The sequence below is a fragment of the Ornithodoros turicata genome, chromosome 1 (assembly GCF_037126465.1).
Source record: "Ornithodoros turicata isolate Travis chromosome 1, ASM3712646v1, whole genome shotgun sequence".
Lineage (NCBI taxonomy): Eukaryota > Metazoa > Arthropoda > Arachnida > Ixodida > Argasidae > Ornithodoros > Ornithodoros turicata.
In genome coordinates this window covers 220,649,500-220,662,141 of record NC_088201.1, presented here as the reverse complement: position 1 = coordinate 220,662,141, position 12,642 = coordinate 220,649,500, and the positions used below count along the sequence as shown (strand labels likewise).

At 41.8% G+C, this 12,642-nt stretch overlaps 1 long non-coding RNA gene across 1 annotated transcript; it reads right to left on the bottom strand.

Annotated features, from left to right (window-relative positions):
* Window positions 1-4,387: 4,387 nt before the first annotated feature.
* On the bottom strand, window positions 4,388-12,365 carry LOC135376800 (uncharacterized). Its single transcript, XR_010417864.1, has 4 exons — window positions 12,160-12,365; window positions 11,589-11,675; window positions 7,504-7,681; window positions 4,388-4,530 (listed from the first exon to the last, which is right to left on the bottom strand). It is a non-coding gene; the product is annotated as an uncharacterized LOC135376800 (long non-coding RNA).
* Window positions 12,366-12,642: the final 277 nt, after the last annotated feature.

The window sequence follows — 12,642 nt, the reverse complement described above, 5'->3', positions numbered from 1 at the left end:
TCAACCCGCGATCTTGGTGTGATTCTATATAGTAGACTTCCATTTAAACTACATGTCGCATCCATTGTCAAAAAAGCCCACTCGGTTTTGGGGGTATTATGAGATTGTCTAGAAATTTTAAAAATCCCTCTTGTTAGCTTGTTCTGTACAAATCGCTTGTAATTCCTATTCTGGAGGTAAGACTAATTCGGACAAACTTGAGAGCGTGCAACGCAATTTTTTGAGATCTCTGAACTACCGTTTTCCCTATTTTTGTTGTCGTCATTCTATTCCCTTTTGTCCACAAGAAGAACCTATCGTGAGTTCCTGTTTTTGTACAAATGTTTTCAAAACCAAATTGATTCAGCTGCAACCGTCTCAAGGCTCAGTTTGTATGTTCCACATTGCAACACTAGAACCCACAGAACATTTTATGCATGTGGTAACAGTTACGAGAAGTCGCCCTCCTTGAGGCTTCATATCGTATATAACTCCCATTCCGAGGTTCTTGATCTGTTCAGTGGTGACCTACTTGGCGTCATACGCCAACTTCGATGCCTCCTTCATGATGGGTCCAAAGCTAGGCCAGTTGTTGCCTCGCCATCTATATAGTTTTGTCTTTGTCGTAGTATTTGTTTTTTTATTTATTTTTTATTTAATTTTGATGTTATAATTCATTTTCTTGCATTGACTGTTTGTATGGTGCACCATTAGGAACGCCCTCTGGCCGTTCATGGGCACCAGAAAAATAGAAAATAAATAAATAAATGACAGAAATAGCTCAAAGCAGGTATGCAAAGTCCAGAGATGGAAGCATTAGATTTGTTACGTGTTGCAGACTTTGTGGCATTTTTGGAGTCTTTTGACAGGTGGAGGACATTAGTATGACGTCAACAGTAGGAGAAGAAACCTATGAGAACTACCAGCTTGTTTGAAGGGTAGAAGGCTGCTGAGGTGTAGTTATGACTAAGGAACGCTAATTAATTTTCTAGAGATGCATCCTCTACACTTGAATGCCCAGTGAAACAGCGAAAGTTCATTGCGTTTGAAGCCCCACTACTGGAATTGTTCAGTATGTGCCACAGCTGCAGTGAGCCATGCAAGGTTACCACATCATATTGGTTCTAAATTTGCAGAGTTCCTCTACCTCGGACACAACCGTCATTCCTCTTTATTGCTCTTCCTATCCTACCTTCTCAGATATTATTGTGGTTCCCCATGCATTGCATGGGCACTGCCTTTTTCTACTCATGCTTTCGGTTTCTTGTTCTGTTGAATAAATATTCAATTGAGTGTTTGCGGCCATCACGCTGTCTACTGTGTTTGCCCCTCATCTGTATTGATATGCTATAACTGTATAGTACATCAACATGCCAAGAACCTACCAACAACAACCAAACAACCTTGCCTAGTCCTACTTTTGGATGGAAACTACACGATGTGGTAACATCCAGGTATATAAAATTTTAGTCGACGGAGATTTGCTGTTTTTGTACAACCTTCATTGTACATTTTACCGTTACCGTTTTACCATTGTACACGTTACCGTGCAAGTGATCCGCGCTTCGCATCCCAGACGCGAAAATAATACGTTATGTGGAAGTGTTCAAGTCATTTCTGAGATATGTCTCACTGATCTCGAAACAGGCAATTCCTAATCTCCCATGCTTCTGGGATCTCATAGTCTACAGCTTGAAGGTTTGGGATTTCCTGATTTGACATGCTATTTCAGTTCTTCTGAGCTAATACGACGAGACATTTAGAAACCAACGCAAGCAATGTTCGTACAGAACCTGTTTGGGGAATAACTATTCTCTAGGGCTTATCAGATGCGCACTTTAGAATATGAGAAAGAACGCCTTTCTTTCTATGCTAGTTCTGTGTCAACCAAACACTCCCATTTGCCCGAATGCCCTTTGCCATAGCCAAATACGTGTTCTATATTGCGCTGACTGTCGCGTTTGTAAGTTTTGACTACGTCTGGAGCCTGCAGTCCCTTGAAGACAACTTGGGTCACCTGAAGACACCCAAACGCATCTGGAATCAGTTGAAGACGTCGGGTGTCATGTGAAGTTAACTAAAGACACCTGAGGATGTCAGGAGTCACCAGAATTTACTGGGAGTCACTTGTAGTGAGCTGGACTCACCCTGAAGACGTTTGGGGTCACGCACGTCTGGAGTCACCTGAAGTCACTCGAAGTGACATGAGGACGTATAAGGTCAATTGAGGTCGCATGAAGATGTCTGATCTGACCTGCAGCCGTGTGACGTCACGTCAAGTCACCTGAAGACATCTTGTGTCATATGATGGCGTCGGCATTAACTTCAAGTTACCTAAAGACGTCACTAGTAACCTAAAGTCACTTGAAGACGCCTGGAGTCACCTGAAGTCACGTGCAGACGAATAAAGTCTTTTGAAGTCCCCCGAAGATGTCTGAGGGCACCTGAAGACATCTCTAGTCACCTAAAGTCTCCTCAAGGCAGCTGTAGATGCCAGAAGTGAGCTAAAGGTACTCAAAGTAACTTACTTCAAGTTAGCTGGAGTCGCTTGACCTCGGCTGTAGTCACCGCAACACGTCAGGGGTCAGCTCAAAGACGTCCGGAGCGAGCTGTTCTGGGGAATAATTCGCTAGGGCTTACCAGATGCGCACTTTAGAATATCAGAAAGAACGCTTTTCTTTCTACGCTTGTTCTGTATCAACCAAACACACCCATTTGCCCGAATGCTCTTTGCCATAGCCAAATACTTGTTCTATATTGCGCTTCTATGTGTCGCGTTTGTAAGTTTTGACTACGTCTGGAGCCTGCAGTCCGCTGAAGACGACTGCGGTCAACTGAAGACACCCGATCGCATCTGGAGTTAGTTGAAGACGTCGGGTGTCATGTGAAGTTAACTAAAGACACCTGAGGATGTCAGGAGTCACCAGAATTTACTGAGAGTCACTTGGAGTGAGCTGGAGTCACCGTGGCGAGACTACAAGGCACGAATTATTTGTAAGACAAACAGTTATGCTTTGTGACGCTGAGTATAGAGATAGCAACGTTGCCAATGACTGAAAGTGCGCACAATAAGAAACACATGCTGAAACCATTTCTGAAAGTAATATACCGCGGTAATCAGGGTATTGCTGCCGGGAGATAAATCCAAAATGCATACTAAAAGTGACGGGTGATGCACGAAATTGAGTCAGGTTCATACCAATTCCGTGAGCCAACGGTGCCAGTTCTCCTTAACAAGCGATGGCAGGAACCTTAACACACTCACGACAAAATAGTCTGGAAAGTAAAGGTAACACATAAGTAAATAGTCAACCTACTGTAGGCTGTTTGCTAAATAGTGGTAATTTATGCTAGTTGATGTGCTGACATAACAATATTAGTACCAGTGCAGAAAAAGTCAAGGTATATGACTATAGGGGACAAGTAGTGACAAGTGACAGTCATCACTTGTCTTGTTTAGTGGTGTTCCTTGTCTCCTTTTGCTCTGCTATTAATAGTTATGTAGGTTGACCCTATCACTCACTACGCCCCAGTGAGTAATAGTGGGATTGCCTGTCCTCATTGTCTCAGAAACAGAACTTGGAAAACCACAGAAAGTTAGCCATTCTGTCAAGGTATACGTAGAAAATATTCATTACATTTTAACAAAATCAGCAACATGAGAAAATGGATGCCAATAGGTCTAGGAAAGAAAGCAGCTTTCCAACACTAAACTTGCTGAAAGCAAAGCTAGCAGGGTACCTATCATTTTCTGTTCTTGATGAAGTCTAATTGATTCTAGAGTTCACAAATTGAACAGTTCACAGAAAGACCTCACACGTAAGAGAGTATCTGTAACTCAACCCATGTATTCACAGAAACTGACCACTTGTAAATTTTGGAAACTCCCCATTCATCATATCAAAAGAAAGTTGTTGGATGTTTCAGAAACCCGGACGGGTGAGAGAAATTAAGTGTCCCAGTTGTGACTCAGAAGAAGTCCTGTTCAGAGGCCCGATGCTGAACTAGCCATTCCTTATAACATGTTCGTTATTCTTATTATTTGAAGTTGGCACGCTCCAAATTTCGCATTACGGCATGTGAAAAGAGTTTGGTTAGGCCGAGATTGCAAGGAAACAAAATGAATGGTCACTGCATGTGGGCTCGTGATTAACCCTGGCGAAGCTGTGCATTTATTGAGTGGTATGGAATAGCGAAATGGTGTGCATCGAACCAGAGGTCCTCGTTCTCATGCTTCCTGGTGCTAGCAACTATCTTGCCCTTTGTTCATAGGGACACCTGAAGAGCCCTTGGCCCTCTTGGCCCTAGGCTCCATCCCCTACTGACCCGTCCTTATTGCCAGACCTAGATATGAAGATGTACTGCGGGTCACATACACTTCTGTTGCTCTCCTTGAAGTGTGTCCATGTGTTCTTTCATGCGCTTTATTTCCGTTCTGGCAGACTTCTTGTTGTATTGCATGTGAATAATTTTGTGTCCAGACGCCGTGATGAACCGTAGTAGTGCTGCGTCAGCATCCACATTTGTGAGTCTTTGAAACTCGTTGTGAATCTGTAATGCGCACAGGGCTGTTAATGGTCACTGCATTTCTCACTAGCAAAGAAGTGAAACACGAACACAGATTACAACCTATACTTGATTTCAAGAATGAATACTAAAATCTAGCGCTGTGCGAATATTCGAAATTTCGAGAACGACTTCCATGTCTGATGCTATCCGAATGTTATTCCCAACCTATTTTCAGTATTCAAAATTTTCGAATATTTTTTCAAATAATAAGCTAAGTATGGCTATCGCGACTCTGCAAGTGTGCTTCACCTCATTACATCCAGGAGTTCGATGAAGCCCACTTCGTGTTACCGCCATTGTTTTGTTGTGCGGTTCCATTATGAAAGTCGCCTTCACCTCATCACACCACAGTGTTAGGTGAAGTAAGATTTACGATGAAAGTATATGTGTTTGAAAAAATGTGTGTGTTTGTCCTTTCTATGTTGTTCCTGCCTCAGAACATCAGTTCTCTCATGTCAGATTTACACTGTTTACAATAAGCCTACAATCCCTGTGACCTCATTGTGAACACGGTGCTCTGTGCACTGCATGCTCTAGTAAATGTGCTCCTGACATTCAAAGCTTTGTTCACTGAAAGATGAAGATATGTGCAGTGTCTAGAAAAAGCACACGAAATTTACAGTGTAAACATTGAAATGAGAAGATGCACACAAAGCAGGCTACGTGGAACATGTTGACTAACTCTCAATATAGTTCATCCCACTAATGCAGTGCACCATGTACAACACAGAGGTGTCCTCCTCTCACTGTTTGTTGTGAACGCTGAAAAGTCTGATATGCTCAGAGAGAACGTCATCTAATTAGCAGAATACCAACACATATTTCAGCAAGAGCTATTCCAAATTATTCGAACTGCGCCTTTTCTGAATATTCCAATTCGATTCGCCATCTCAAGAAATTATTTGGATTCGATTCGCAGTGTAGTGAAATATACATAAACTACTCGCAATGGAAATTTTGCTGTTCGCACAGCTGTACTAAATTCAACAGAAAGCAAAATACAATCATGTTAAAAATTCCTAAAGCCCAATGAGCTTTCATGTTGCCATCTTTTGTTGATGTGTGATATTTTGATTTTTTACCAAAGTTAATCACTCAATTATCCCAGTAAACCACAAACGTCTGTTAGACGTACCAGAAAGATCCAAACGTCTATGACATTTGGGATGTCTAGTAGACATCCGGATATGTCGAGATAACGTGGAATGGATGTACTATGGATCGTCGGAAGCTCATCCATAACTGTATAAATGGATATCCTCTGGATGTAACAGCGGGACATTTGTCACATCCGGTGGACGTGCTTGTGAGGCATTGCGACATCGAATATACGTCCAGTCGATGTTCCTACCGGATTAACATACGGTAATATAGACGTACGTTTACGAAACGTTGTTTCGATTATCAATTCAATAGTAATTTTTACGTATAGCGCTAGAAGAAAGCGAATCTATCTTGCAAGGACGTGAGAAATTGGAGAACAAGTAAAAGCAAGTTTTTCGATTTGTTGGCGTCCTGCTCTCTGCAAAGTATCTACGTAGCACTCTTCCACCAACTCAGGAAACCTGCCAGTTTGACAGCTCCACTCAGTAGGTAACCTCATCATAGACAATAGCATGAATTACAAACACAATATTTGTCAGGAAGGAATATCAGAAATGTTAGCGGACAGTTTGACTCATTGCAGACGTACGAATTAATTGCAGAATCACATCCTCGTCACCGCTACAAACGTTTTCGGCCCCACTACACTTAACAAACATCCCGCAACTATTGGTACTTTAGTATATGTTCCATCCAGTACGCCAATAGAGGCTACTGAGAAATGCCCAAGCCATGTCGGGTGGGGTACGGCCACGGCTACGTCATTTGCGCTGTTCATGCGCGCAAAATTGTAGAAAAAGTAGATTTGCAATCTGGTCTATATATTGTCGTTAATCCAGTAGGAACATCGATAGGACGTATATTAGACGTCGCAATGCCTCACAAGCACGTTCATTGGATGTGCAAATGTCCAGCTGTTACATCCAGAAGATATCCATGTATACAGTTATGGATGAGCTTCTGACGATCCATAGTACATCCATTCCACGTTAGCTGGACATATCCGGATGTCTACTTGATATCCAAAATATCCACGGTGTACCAGCCTCTAGATATCCATTAGACGTTCGTGGTTTGCTGGGATGGTACTTAAAAAGGTAAACACACGAAAGCAATGCTCCTGTATTAGGGGCTGCAAACCTCAGTGTCAGTCTGCAGCGCAGGGTACTTGTCAATTATTTCTTACACAGAGATGTTTCCAGACTCAACTCAGGATCGCCTGACTTTGAAAGTGCACTCTATAGCCAGTTTGACATTTTCTTTTGAGTAGTCATGCTTTCTCAGCTCCTTCTGCATAAGCGTCACGTGTACACCTATTGTTGCACCGTCTTCACCAAGCCCTAACATTCCAGGGGTTGACGGCTGCAACGAGTAGCACAAAGACGCAAAAGTGGTGTACAGGCAAATTCCTGCCCGCGAAGCAGACACAACATGTCACTGTCAGTAACACATTAACAATATGCATGCACCTAGTGAGGAACAGTAGCTCGAAGTACACTTGTTTTCCACATTTTTGAAATAACCCTCAGATCATCCCGCTTCAGTAAGCTTAGCAGATACTGATAAACTGGAAAGACAACAGCAGAACTTAAAGGAAAATGGAAAATTACTTCATTGGACTGGGACGAGGCAGATTGTGTACGAGGTTCAAGCACAGTCTTGCTGCCACTCAGTATGTCATATGAGTGAAACAAAAGTGTAGCTGTATTGTGATGTCATCGAACGTCCACAAAAAAATTGCCAGTCAACAGGGCTGTTCAATCTTAAAATTTGATGAAATGTAAATAAACCCACAAGAAATGAAATTAATCATATTTGTTTAATCATTTCAGATGATGATTTTTTACAAACCTGAACATGATCTCTCCTTATAGTTTTCAAGGCCCCGGGCGTTGCGCATTTGTGGAGGTCGCTGTCCCTTCGTTTGGTTTCTTGATCACTTTTGCTCTTGCAGCATCTATTTCAGAGAATCCACTCATCACTCTCCGCATTTTTTCCCTTTATTGCATAGTGACATGCACCAGGAACACTGAAATAAATTAAATTATTAAATTAAATCAAACTATTACAAAGTTATACGCGTAACACAACGAAGCTAGTTGCTGCGTAATTATGCAAACTCCTAAACATGGGAGTGATGCTAGAATGATTACAGGAAATCAAGCTGCCTCCATGAATAGACACAAGTTTCCACTACTTCTACACTCTCAGAAAAAAAAGTTCCGAGCGAAGATTTTGAACCTTTTTCCTCCTCGAAAACTACGATGCACCTTTTCCACGGCAAAAAAAGGTGCCTGAGCAGCTTCGATAGCAATTGTAACTTAAAAAGGGGTGCAATTCGCCAGTCAAGGAGGTTCTCGAACGAACCCGAGCGAAAAGGGTGTATCTACATGTTAGAGGGTTCCACAATTTGCGATGCAATATGGCGGCTCGTCGGTTTCAATGCTAGTGAGGTGCTGATAAGATTTGAGTATTCATTGGAACTAGACGTCTATGTAATCTGACAACAAGCAACGTTTCGATTTTTGCCTTCATATACGACACGAAATGCAAACCGAAACTCTCCGAGTGAGAACAATCACGGATGTGGCAGCGTCGACAGACGCATCGGCCTAGGGAAAGTTGGACGTCCTTCGTGTTCTTGCTTGCTTCTCAGGTGAGTTACGGCTGTGAATACCCAGACTCGCTGTTACAACGGATGCGTTCTTATCATTTGCAAGGTGTTGCGCATGAGTAATATGCCGTGGAAATATCAAATCGTGGAATCAGAGCAAAGCGTGACAGTGACTAGTGAACTGGAACGCGGAAACCACCGCCGCCATGTTTGAAGGTATGCGATTTTGATATCCGCTTGCTTAAAGTGAATTAGAATTTTATGCGAGGGCTTGAGTGTGGATGTGTGGAGTGGATAGTGAATAGTGTGCAGGTTGTTAAGATGCAACGACCGAAGTCGTGTACTAATCGCATCGATTTCTCATGTGGTATCGTGTGCCGTAGCGCACATACTGATATCGAAGGAGATCGGTAATCACAAGGAAGTCACGTGCGTACATTTGTTACAGCTTGTACAGTGCCTCTTTGTACCTCAGAGGTTTGTTATGGTTAAAAGGTTACGTAACAAAACCTTATTTACTTAGAGCAGTGTTATGTGTTCGGGTGTTGATGTAAGATCGTAAAATCGCTGAGCACAAAACTGGGTACATGCTCCTTTATAGTTTTTAGTGACAAAATAGAACATGTGCTTTTAAATCCAGTACATATTGTGTGTTGTGTACATAATCATACCGCAAATAAATCTTGGCGCTTAGCGTTACTTACCCTGCTGCTTGGTACTGACGGTACACATTTTTGTACACACTTAATAGCTTGTTTCTGCACAACTTTTTTTCAGACCCCAATAGCCACGGTGGCCGTAAATTGTGGGAAGTGGCAAAATGTTAGCGACAGTGCCTACTCCGTCCGTATCAATGGTGAAGCTCTGCTTCGGAACTAAGAAGAATCAGTGACGACTTCCTGAACTACATTGCTGCGTTTTTGTTTCATGTAAAGCGTCCTTGTAAGCACATATCTCAGCATTTCGAGTTTACATTTCTGAGCTTAAAGCCTAGCCAGTATCACATCCTTGTGCAGAGATTTCAAGTATACAATATTATGCCATGGAAACGTGTGAGACGACGTGACTGTGCTTGTATAATGGGATAACTAGAGGGTCAGAGCTTTCTCGCTTGAGCAACGTATGTGAAGTTTGCCTCTAAAATTATTATACATGATTTTTGTTGGCTATGTAGTAATCAGCTGTGAGAAATCAGGTGGACCGACTGCAAGACAAGCTTGGAATTTTTGTTCATGCAACACATCTAACCAAACGAAAATAAGAGTCTACGATAGCAAAACCTTGTGACGAATGACATACACACACAATGTCTCAAACACAGCTGAAGGTTTCATTCCCACAAAAGATACTCAACCCACAGAGTCACAAAGTGACTCACAACACTAAAGTGACCAGCTTCCTCAAGACCAGAAAAAAGGTGACTGAGGGATCTCTGACACAGTTTCCACAACCCAGTATGGAGAGCGTTTCCTTAACAATCACCTTTTGTCGGTTACCCTCTTTGGTCATCACAACAGTATCATTCCACAATGGACAGCTACCATTGCAGATTTCCAAATGTTTCAAATTTTTTGAAGAATTAGCATTATTTTTTACTTTGAATGAATGCTCACTTATAGCTGGTCATTCAAACATCGCTTTGGCTGGCCAGTGCAACAAAAACTGCATCAAAGAGCAATCTGATATGCAAATTTGATTGGCGAAAACCTGTGTCAGCAATCCCTCAGTGACCTTCCCTGTGGCCTTTAGGAAGCTGGTCACTTTCCCGTTGTGCTTCGCTTTCTGTCTCTGGGGTTTAACTATGTTGTGTTTGAATAAACCCTTCAGCTGTGTCGGATATGTTGTTTGTGTATGTCCCTTCTTGTCCCTCGTCTTGGGGTTTCGCTGTCATGGATACTTATTACCAGCTCACTTGCTACTTAACCATCCTGTCACTGTACATAAGATGATTGAAAAAAGTAGGTGTTCCTGTATCTTTTAGTAGTTTTTGTCAGTGTTCAAGATAAACCATAGTCCAGGGTACAAATGTTCCATGACAACAGAGTTTTGCACAATTTGTGAAATGTGTATTACATCATACATTACATCACATCATAATCATACATTACAGCATGTTTTTGATGCAGTCCATATCCAAACCCATACGAACTTCTTGCATTGCAGTGCACTTCTATCATAGGAAATTTATGCCACAACATATTCAGCATTGACTTCAGTTTGTTTGTGTTTCCATGAGTGCATTGCCATTATCTTTGTCGGCGCAGTTTAAATTACTTTTGGCCACTGTTCTCGGTGATTGGGTGATAAGACTGGTATGCTACTTGGCAGTACTTTGACATATATGTGTGCATCTTCTAGCCTAATACATGTGTTAAGTTATCATTTTGTCATTATTTGTACACTGCAAAATGCTAGCACCTTGTTTCATCTACATTTCATCTACCCTTTTTGTGTTTGTACATTATGTTGTGTTTGCACTCAGTTTTCCATACATATGATACAGCTTATGACCTCAAGTCCTGTATCATATCATTCGTGAGTGTACATCACCACCCTCATACACATTATCTCAACCGTTCATCTTTTTCATCCTTAAGTATTTATTTTTTCATTTATTCGCTGAGTATATACTTCCGGAATGCAAGCCCACATTCCGTTTTGCAGACTTCTCCCCTTTTATTTCTTTTTTTCCCTCTGATAAATATATCCCTCCCCAGAATTGTTGGCGATTAAACGCTTTCTTGTTTCTTTGTCAACATTAGTCACTTCATTACTTTGAAACATTGACATCGTTTGGTACATGAGAGTTATCGATCATGCTTCTTTTGATGTGCCAGTGTATATCCAGCTCCTAATCATCAGTACAATAAATATTCGGAAACAGCAAATATATATTTTGAACTCGTTCAGTATGACTTAACCATCAAGGAGTCAAATCCGAGATAGTTCTGTGTGTAACCATTTCAGGGTTCTGTAAGTTTGTCCGTAGGGAGCACCTTCTGAGGGTTCCAGGCTGCACATGGCTACAACGTAAAACACGAACCCTTTATGGCTTCAGTTGTGAACCACTAAATGGTTAATGAAGGACACCTGAAAAGGTTGAAACTCGAACCCATTGAAGGGCCCTTTAAAAGGTTCACGTTTGAACCTTTAAAGGGTCCTTCAATGGGTTCAAGTTAGCACCCCCAATAGGTGCCCTCTACGGACAAGCCGCAAAAACCCTCAAAGGGTTCAGGTTGACTCCTTTTTTTCTTAGAGTGTACTTTCTGAAAATTACATATGTTAGGTGACTATGGGTTGTGGCATATAAGAGTCTACCTACCTACAACCGTGAAGTGCAGTGTCTCTGAGTTGGGGATAACGTCTTACAAGCTGTTGTGCTGCAGGCTAGCACATTTTGCCCCCATACCTGGAAGTCAAAGTCAATAATTACTGTTACGAAGCAGTTAAGCCAGCGCTTATACATGTAACACTATGAAGGTAAGGCTGAGAAGGGATTCGAAGTGTGTTTGTTTCCTTCACTTATACACTTTTTTTTTTCTCTTTTCCAGTTTATCCTATCAAACGAATCAGTTACTATATGCACTATAGTAAAAAAAAAAAGAGACTATTTTGCGTTTACAGTGCCCGAACCTTTTAATACTTAGAAAGAATAGACATGCTCTCTTCACTCCCTTCGCTACATTCAATCTGATGCTGATTTCTAATGGTGCTCCAGGAAAGCTGGAGTGTATTTAACTGTGTCAGTTAAGTGTGACCTGTTCCATCCTCAATACTATGGTTGTTGACATGCCTCTTGGTAAATGTCAAATATTGCTACACTCATCAAATATATTTTCCACATTGCCTTGAATGCACAGCACAATGTAGTTTGGAAGACATGGAACACTTACAGCGTGCATGAGGCCATGTCATGGCACATCCAATCCACAATTCTGCGCCTGAGATGCTCTGACACGTCTCCTCGTTTAACTCCTTTTACAGCTTCAGCAATGTCTACAGGAGTTGGTGGAAGCCCGTACACTCTTGTCAACATGTTTGGTCCAGGTTCATGTGCTGCTGAACTTGGTAAAGTGCTAAAAAATTCAGGAGGCAACCGCAGCATAAGTTACGATTTTGATGTTGTATATTGCCAATTCATCAAATCTGATTTCTTTCTGACATTACGTCACAGGTCAATTAAGGCTCTGTATTAGGTCCCCTACTATTCCTATTCTACATTAATGACCTCTTCACTGATCTCTCATCTGCAGTCCGGCTAAGCGCCAATGACTGCGATGTTTATAAGCATATCACCTCCCGAAGACCAAATGGTCCTCCGATCAGACCCCAGTCTTATCGACTCATGGTGCTCCACATGTTTGCTGCCCCTACAC